Below are 9,337 nucleotides of genomic sequence, written 5' to 3'. Positions count from 1 at the left end.
TTCATTTCTTGGGCCAGTATTATCCCTTATTTATATAAATGATCTACCATCATGTACAAGCCTGCCGTGTAAATTTACATTATTTGCCGATGATACCACAATTTTTATGTGCAGTAGAACAAATAATGATCTTGAGGAAGCCATTACTCACATACTCTCAGATGTGATTAATTGGTTCAAGGTGAATGGTCTCTCATTAAATTCCAGTAAGACCAGCTTTATTCAGTTCTGTACCGAAACAGAAAGAGAGAGAGAGAGAGAGAGGGAGAGAGATAAATGTGACATGTGGTGATTGGCCAATAGAATGGAAACAAGAATATTTCTTGGAGTGCACATTGACAAGAAAATGAACTGGCCTTTGCATAGTATAGATCTCTGTAAGAGGCTTAGCTCTGCTACGTATGCTTTACGGGTTGTCACTACATGTGTTGAACCCAACACTGCAAAAGTGGCATACTATGGCTATTTTCACTCACTCGTTGAATACTGCATTATTTTTGGGGGCAACCAGCCATTAACAAGGAAAGTGTTCATTGCTCAGAAGCAAGCTTTAAGAGTTATATGTGGATTCCCCTCAAGAAACTCATGTAGAAATAGCTTTCGAAAACTTAAAATATACACAACTACATGCCAATATATTTTTTCTCTTATGTGTTTTGTCTGTAAAAATATACAGATATTTCAACCAAACAGTAATTACCATGAGCATAACACATGGGGGAAGAATGACATACACAGTGAACATAGAAATTTGAGCTTGGTGCAAAAGGGTGTCCACTACACTGGAACAAAACGCTTCAATTCTCTTCCTCCTGAAATAAAGACAGAGATTCATAACAAGAGTAAGTTTAAGAAAGTAGTAAACATATTTCTGCTAGAATAAGCTTTTTAAATAAAGAAATAGTAAAATTTTAATATTATATAATACAAGTTGACATAACGCCACTAAGAATGTTATTTAACTTAGGCTCTGTATCTGTGTGTGTTCTGTAACTGTTTTTCTATAGTGTTTTAATGATTCTAAGAAAATATGTATCATCTTTTTTCTGTATTGCTGCTCAAAGAATTTATTGTATAAATTTTCATATAATTATGTACTCAAATGTCTGTATATGCTATAAGATTATCATATTGTATTTCTAAAAAACTGACTCGTTCCAGGTTCTTGTGAACCCAACATAGTTGGACCTATGGAACAAAAAATAAAATATAATCAAATCTCTACCAGATAGTATTCAGAAAATGTCAGCTTTCTAAATATACAGATTTTTCTTGTGACTGGCACTCTTCCTTGTAATTTACATGCACAGGTTCGACTCTTGAGATATAATGCACGTAACTACCATGTTTTTGTATTATTTGATCTTGCATATTTCAGCACTTTTTAAGCATTTTTCATGCATATTTTAAGGTTTTTATGATGCATGTAATCCGGTCTTTAATAATAACAATAACAGATTATTGTGCAGTTGAAACAGTCGTTGCTGGTTACAAAATTTGAAGATACGGTATTTGGGTTTTTCTGTTCACTGATATTTAAAATCACCTGAGGATCCAATACTCGGTCTAAATTGATTGATAGCAGTTCATGTTGTGTTTGCACTTATGTGGAAAATGTGTGGAACCCCGTCAGATAACAGTTGCATCATTAATGCCATTCAATAACTGACACACACTTTCAAAAGAATACTGGTATCATTGTTACTTTCAATTCAAAAACTTCTGTACTTATTTTGTTTTAGTAATGTATCTTCTTACATATAGTGAATTGTAAACTACACACTATCACATTAAAAAAAAAAACACACATTTGTATATCTAGTACACATGCATGATAAATAGTGCCATTTGGCAATGACCATCACCAGTTATGAAAGGGTACAGTAAGTAGTTCATTGTGATGCAAAGATATTACACTACCATGTCCCAGTTATTTATTTATTTATTTTTATGTTCAATATGTTGTTCAAATTGATTGAAGAATTAAAAACTTGTGTAAAATAAAAAGTAGCCATTTTCCTTTTCCACATGAAAAGTGAAACAGTTAATGAAAGAATAAGACCAGAAATGGATGTCGCATAGTCTCATTTATTTTCAAGTCTTTTTACAGAGTAAAAATCAGAATAGTGGATTTTCCCCATTTACAAGCTACAGCAGGTCCGGCCTCACACAGAGTGGGAATGCAGCCATCTGTTACTGTTCAGACTGCTCTCAATAATTAGGAATCGAGATAACAAGATGAATCCAATAGTGTCCAATCACACCTGGGCAGTTATCATTGCAGGCTGCCATAGGGTGGTCACCATAGCAGTGTGCAGCCATCTCTACAGGAAAAGTTATGACACAGCTCGTATGAAAACAGTACATTTTTGCTACTCAGCACACTAGTGACTGCACATGTGGCCTTTGCTGTGTGGAATGTTTCCACTATCTTGATGGAGGAAGCTAGTGCAACTGTGTGTATTCACCAACCCACAACAGATGGATGTTAAATAGTCAGTGCTGGCATATCCATGCCCAGTGCAGCACTCACGAGTCCTGTGGCTGAAGTCGTACAATTTGCTATGTCAATATGCACCAGGTGATGATCATATTGCAATCGTACAACACTGTACAGTCTAATACCTGTTCATTGCTGCATTGACACACTTCTTTCCATTAATTCTACACACATAGCAGTATGTCTTTTAATGTCATGGTATGACAAACTCTTTTTCACAGAGACTGGGCATTCTGCCGGGTTTGAACCCATTGCCATGGTCTCCTACAAATTCTCTTAATTTGGTTTCATCTGGGACAGTGGTTTATGGCATTATGAAACTACGTCTTCAAATTTCATGTTACTGCAGTATTGAGTTTTAAATCAAAACTTTAACGCAGCATACCAAATGAATTGGAAAAAAGTGCTCTCATAAATATTTATGGTCATACACTATTTACAATTAGAATGTCTGTATAGCTGAACCAGTGAAACTTATTGCCTACATTTATGTTGAATAAATTCTGTGAGATGGTTTCTCCCATAATGCTATTGTGCTGTATAACTAGAAACTGAATTCAGTGGAAACTAACAGTGTACCATGAATGAACACATTTATTGACTTATTTGCATATAAGTCACAAAAGTATTGAGAATTACTGGGTTCTGCTTCATTCTTACTTTGAAGGTAGTGCAGAACAATGGCTTCCAGCCAGACTTGTGTTTTACAGTAACCATTCAATTTATTGGCATGCCAGCACTGGGTTTCATCCTCTCCCTTCTCTCGTCATCTCCAACGCACACGCGTCTGCGCCCACACACACACACACACACACACACACACACACACACACACACACCATAACAGTTATCTACACTTCACATAGATACATACAGCTGAGATGCTGAGTCGCAGATAGGCACATGAAAAACACTTCCACAATTTAAGCTTTCAGCCATTGGCCTTCATCAGCAATACACACACACACACACACACACACACACACACACACACACACACACACACACAAAGTGGAAAAGGCTGGATCTGGTGGTGGAATGACAGCTTTGTAGTGCTGGAATGGGAACAGGGAAGGGGCTGGATGGGTGAGGACAGTGACTAACGAAGGTTGAGTCCAGGAGGGTTACGGGAATGTAGGATGTATTGCAGGGAAAGTTCCCACCTATGCAGTTCAGAAAAGCTGTTGTTGGTGGGAAGGATCCCGTAACCGTCCTGGTCTCAACCTTCATTAGTCACTGTCTTCACTCATCCAGCTCCTTCCCCGTTCCCTTTTTCAGCACTACACAGCTGTCATTCCACCACTACACCCAGTCTTTTTATTTCTCTCCTTTTCCACTATCCCCCCCACCTCTCCTCTGCCCACTGTCTAACCTGCAGCAGCACCTTACTGTCCACCACCACCCCCACCATACTAGCCCTTCCCCTCCCCGCCCTGGCCTCTTCCTTACCCCCACCCAGTCGTCACTCCTATCGTGCACTGGTGCTGTCTTTCTGTGACTCATCATCTCTGCTACATGGTGAGTGGCAACTTTCCTTCTCATAATAATGTTACGTTCCACCCTGGATTTTCCATTGTTTGATTAAACGCACAACTCCCATACTTCGTCAAAGTAAGCTGTCTGTGGGTGCGGAGGATAGGGAAAATCTTTCCAATTAGGCAGCTGAACCTGTCCTTTGGGGTCTACCAGCCATCCATGCCATATGACTTTGTTGGAAAAGATTCAAAGCTGTTAACATTTGTGCTGTTCACAGACTGAACATGCAAAATGGAGGTGGTGTGCATCAAAGGTCCCATTTGCTCAACAAGAAGAAGAAGGTGATGACAATAATGATGATGTCGGTAGAAGTGGTCATTTGTATCATATCAGTTGTCACACAACTTGCCACAGATTTCTCAAGAGTTTTTGGCATGAGGTCATGACCAAACTATTAGGGTACCACAATCCTGTCCTTGTTAACTCCGGAACGCCCTTCTTAGAATAACGAGTTTGCCTGTACTTGTTTCGGTACAGTGTGGAAGAGGAAGATTTACTTAGAATTGTGACCAGTGACTTGTTTCCTAGATTAACACAGAGACTAAATAGCTGTCAAGGGATGTGGAGTTACACTGCTTCAGCAAACAAAGAAATCATGCTACACACTGTCAGCCAGAAAGATTATGGCTTCTGTTTTCTGGGCCACTCATGGAATTTTTTAACATAATAGGAACATAATAGGAGAGTCAATTCTGAAGACTCTTGTGAGACATTAAGAAAACTGAGAAGAGCCATTTAAAACAAGTGATGTAGTCTTTTCACTCCTATTTTTACACATCAGTGGCTGGGCCACATACTGCCCAGTGACCAGACAAAAACTGTAGCTCAGTTCAACTGGTGATTTTCAACATCTGGCCTACAACCCAAACTTTGCTCCAGTTTATTTCTGCCTATTCCTACACATGAGAAATTGGCTTGCATTTCAATGATTTGCTCTGCTGAAGGACATCAAGATGCTGTAAAGGACTGGTTCAGTCATCTCAGGTGGCAGAAATTTATGCTGAGGGAATGTCAGTTCTTTAAGAGATATGATAAATCTCTCATGATCAATCACTGGAGTACTTTAGAGTCTTCAGCCAAGCCGTTGAGTCTGTTGTTTCTGCACAATATTTCTTCTTCAGGTGCAGCTTGCTGTGTTGTGTACTCTCACTGCCTGGACTCTAAGTTATTTATAACAATACTCAATTCCCAGCACTTGGCAGTCTGGTTGGACTCCAGGCATCAAGTGCTTGTAACAACACAGCTCACAGTGCATGAAGATGACTGGTTTGAAATATCGTGCTTAAAATGGAATCAACAATTCAGCTGAACACCAGACAGCACACCATTGATATGATAAATGGTTAAATCAGAATGGTGATTATGTAGAGAAGCAATACCATGGCAAATCTTTAAGATTTTTCTGATTAATTTGCTTTAACTAATACAAGATTGTATTTATAGCCTAACAGAGTTGTGGGAGAGCCCTCATAAATGGCTACTGTTTTGTTTTGTGTGGTATTTGTTTCCTACCAGCCATTAAACCGAGACAATATCTTTTATCCAAATAGCTCATTTATATAAATAAATTGCTTGAGATTTTTTAAGTTTTGGAATACTTCTCCAGCCACTGTCAATATAGTTTACTAATTCAATAAATTTGCACATGTAAAAGTTCTTTTGATCTTAGGTCTTGCAACAGCAGTCACTGCCATAGTAAATTTACTTGTCGTTTAAAACTGATTGAGGAAATTCTGTAATGCACCTTGTAGCAGAATCATGTTTTCTTTACATTCATTGGTTGTTTTCTCTAAGATATTGGTAGAGAATTTCATATTAAAGTGGTTTGAAATAAGTGTATGCCAAGACAGTATATTCTGTCTGCAATTTATTTCTAGCCAAATGAAGTAAAGTCATAAGTCTCAAAATATGTGTGTGCGAATTTGACCTATAGGTCAGGCAAAAATCATTCATTCCGTTTCCAAAAGAACATGCAGCATCCTCTTTATCATGAAATCCTCAGTCCAGACATGCATTTCATTTGATACTCCATATGATCATATTTTAATTAATAGTTGTTGGTGTGTCACTGAATCAAGAGTCATATCTGATCTGGATTAATAACTTTCATTATCGAATCTACGACAGTGACAGCCAAGCATTTCTCATGGCCCAACTCATTCCAATCCTGTCGGTACCTCCTAGAACCTCAATGACTATTCTCCTGCCCATCTCGCAGAGGTTCGCGCAGCAAAAGGTCTTTTGACAGGTGCTCACATTAATGTGACTGGACGATGTATAACAGCTCCAGTTTCTCGTTGTATTGAGCTGTTTGCAGTACCAACATAGCAAGGCCTCAAGCATTTCTCGAGGCACATCTCATGTAAATTGTGCTTTATCTTTAGAAAAGGAGAGGAATATGTATACATGGTAAGCAAATCTGATAAACTTGTGAGTAAACTGGAACTTCCAACAACTGTGCTCCCTTTATTATCTCCAGTGCTATCATAAAATATGATAAGGGAGCAGATGAAATAGTTATTTGACAAGAGACAGTGGATGGGCATTGATACTGTATTCTAATATACTTTTGGTGTCAGTACAGTGAAATCAGATTCTGCATTAATCAGACATGTTGGGATAACTGTAAGTTAATTTAACTTATGCTGCTAGTCAAATAATAACTGTTGTGGCATTATTAATTTGTAAATATTTCTATGTTTAAAATGTTTTCTTATTAATGAAGAACGTGTAAAGAATAGCAGAATAGAACTATTATTCAGGAATCAGAAACATTTTAGCTTCATTTGAAAATTTAAAAAAAAAATAATTTGACACTGCAAATCAGTGTTTAATGTTATGATGAAATGCTGTTCGCTATTTTATGAACTTAGTGCCTATTCATCAGAGTGAAAATAGATTATTTGTCTCTTTAGTGTATCTAAAGTGAAATAGATACTTCACATTATACATCGCTAAGCCAGAACATTGTGACCAATTACTTAATAGCCAGTATGTCCATCTTTGGCATGGATAACAGTGGCAACAAGTCATGGCATGGCAGCAATGCGGCCTTGGTGGGTCGCTGGAGGGAGTTGGTACCACATCGGCACACACAAGTCATCTAATTCCTGTAATTGCCGGGAAGGTGGGGGGGGGGGGGGGGCGATGAACTCTGATGCCACATGCCACATTCAATCACATACCAGATGTGTTCGATTGGGTTCAGATCCAGTGAGTTGGGGAGGGGGGAAGGGGCAGCACTTCAACTGGAACTCACTGCTGAGTTCCTTGAACCACTCCATCACACTCCTGACCTTGTGACATGGCACTATTGAAAAATGTCACTGCCGTCAGGAAACATGATTGCCATGAAGGGTGTACATGGTCTGCAACCAGTGTACATTACTCCTTGGCCATTGTGGTGCCTTGCACGATCTCCACTGGACACTTGCATGATTGCGTAAATGCTCCCCAGAGCAAAATGGAGTCCCCACCAGTTTGTCTCTGTTCGACAGCACATGTGTCAAGGACCTCTTCCCCTAGAAGATGACAAGTTCGTGCCTTCCCATCGGCATGACGAATGAGGTATCAGGATTCATCGGACCGTGCAACAAATTCTCTGCCACTGCACCAACATCCAGTGCTGATGGTCCCGTGCCCATTTCAGTCAAAGCTGCCAATGTCGTGGAGTTAACATTGGCACATGCATGGGTTGTCGGCTGTGAGAGCCCATCATTAGGAGTATTTGGTGCACTGTATGCCCAAACACACTTTTACTCTGCCCAACATTAAAGTCTGATGTTAATTCTGCCACAGTACGCACCCTGCACTGTTCTATCAGTTGGCCCAACTTGCGACATTCAGTGTCTGTAATGAGGAATGGCTGCCCAACCCATGACATCTGGATGTGGATTCACATTGGTTTTGCCACATGTTGAAGACACTTACCACAGCACATGTTGGGATTTTGCAGCTGTGACTTATTAAACTGATAGTTCGGTAATTTTCACATCTGTCAACATGTGCTTTCATTGGGATTGGAATTATTACATTCTTCTTGAAGTCTGTGGGTATTTCGCCTGTCTCATACATCTTGCTCACCAGATGGTAGAGTTTCTTCAGGACTGGCACTCCCAAGCCTATCAGTAGTTCTAATGGAATGTTGTCTAGTCCTGGGGCCTTGTTTCAATTTAGGTCCTTCAGTGCTCTGTCAAACTCTTCACACGGTATCATATCTCCCATTTCATCTGCATCTACGTCCTCTTCCATTTCCATAGTATTTCCCTTCAAGTACATCGCCCTTGTATAGACCCTCTATATACTCCTTCCACCTTTCTGCTTTCCCTCCTTTGTTTAGAACTGGTTTTCCATCTGTGCTCTTGATATTAATACAAGTGGTTTCTTTTCTCCAAAGGTATCTTTAATTTTCCTGTAGGCAGTATCTATCTTACCCTAGTGATATATGCCTCTACGTCGTTAGATTTTTCCACTAGCCATCCCTGCTTAGCCATTTTGAACTTCCTGTTGATCTCATTTTTGAGACACTTGTATTCCTTTTTACCTACTTCATTTACTGCACTTTCTCCTTTCATCAATTAAATTCAATATCTCTTCTGTTACCCAAGGATTTATACTAGCCCTCATCCTTTTATGTACTTGATCCTCTGCTGCCTTCACTTTTTAATCTCTCAAAGTTACCAATTCTTCTTCTACTTTATTTCTTTACCATGTTCTTGTCAATCGTCCCTTAATGCTCTTTCTGAAACTCTCTACAACCTCTGGTTCTTTCAGTTTATCCAGGTCCCATGTCCCTAAATTCCCACTTTTTGGAGTTCTTCAGTTTTAATCTACAGTTCATAACCAATAGATTGTGGTCAGAGTCCACAACTGCCCCTGAAAATATCTTACAATTTAAAACCTGGTTCCTAAATCTCTGTCTTACCATTATCTAATCTGTCTGAAACCTTCCAGTGTCTCCAGGTCTCTTCCACACATACAACCTTCTTTCATGATTCTTGAACCAAGTGTTAGCTGTGATTAAGTTATGCTCTGTGCAAAATTCTACCAGGTGGCTTCCTCTTTCATTCTTTTCTCCAATTCCACATTCACCTACTACTTTTCCTTCTCTTCCTTTTTTTCCTACTATCGAATTCCAGTCCCCCAATGAGTATCAAATTTTCATCTCCCTTCGCTATCTAAATAATTTCTTTCATCTCATCATACATTCTTCAATCTCTTCATCATCTGCGGAGCTAGTTGGCATATAAACTTGTACTACTGTGGTGGGCATGGGCTTCGTGTCAATTGTTGGTTACAATA

This window comes from Schistocerca piceifrons, chromosome 6 (assembly GCF_021461385.2).
Source record: "Schistocerca piceifrons isolate TAMUIC-IGC-003096 chromosome 6, iqSchPice1.1, whole genome shotgun sequence".
Classification (NCBI taxonomy): domain Eukaryota; kingdom Metazoa; phylum Arthropoda; class Insecta; order Orthoptera; family Acrididae; genus Schistocerca; species Schistocerca piceifrons.
This window is presented reverse-complemented; position numbering follows the sequence as displayed.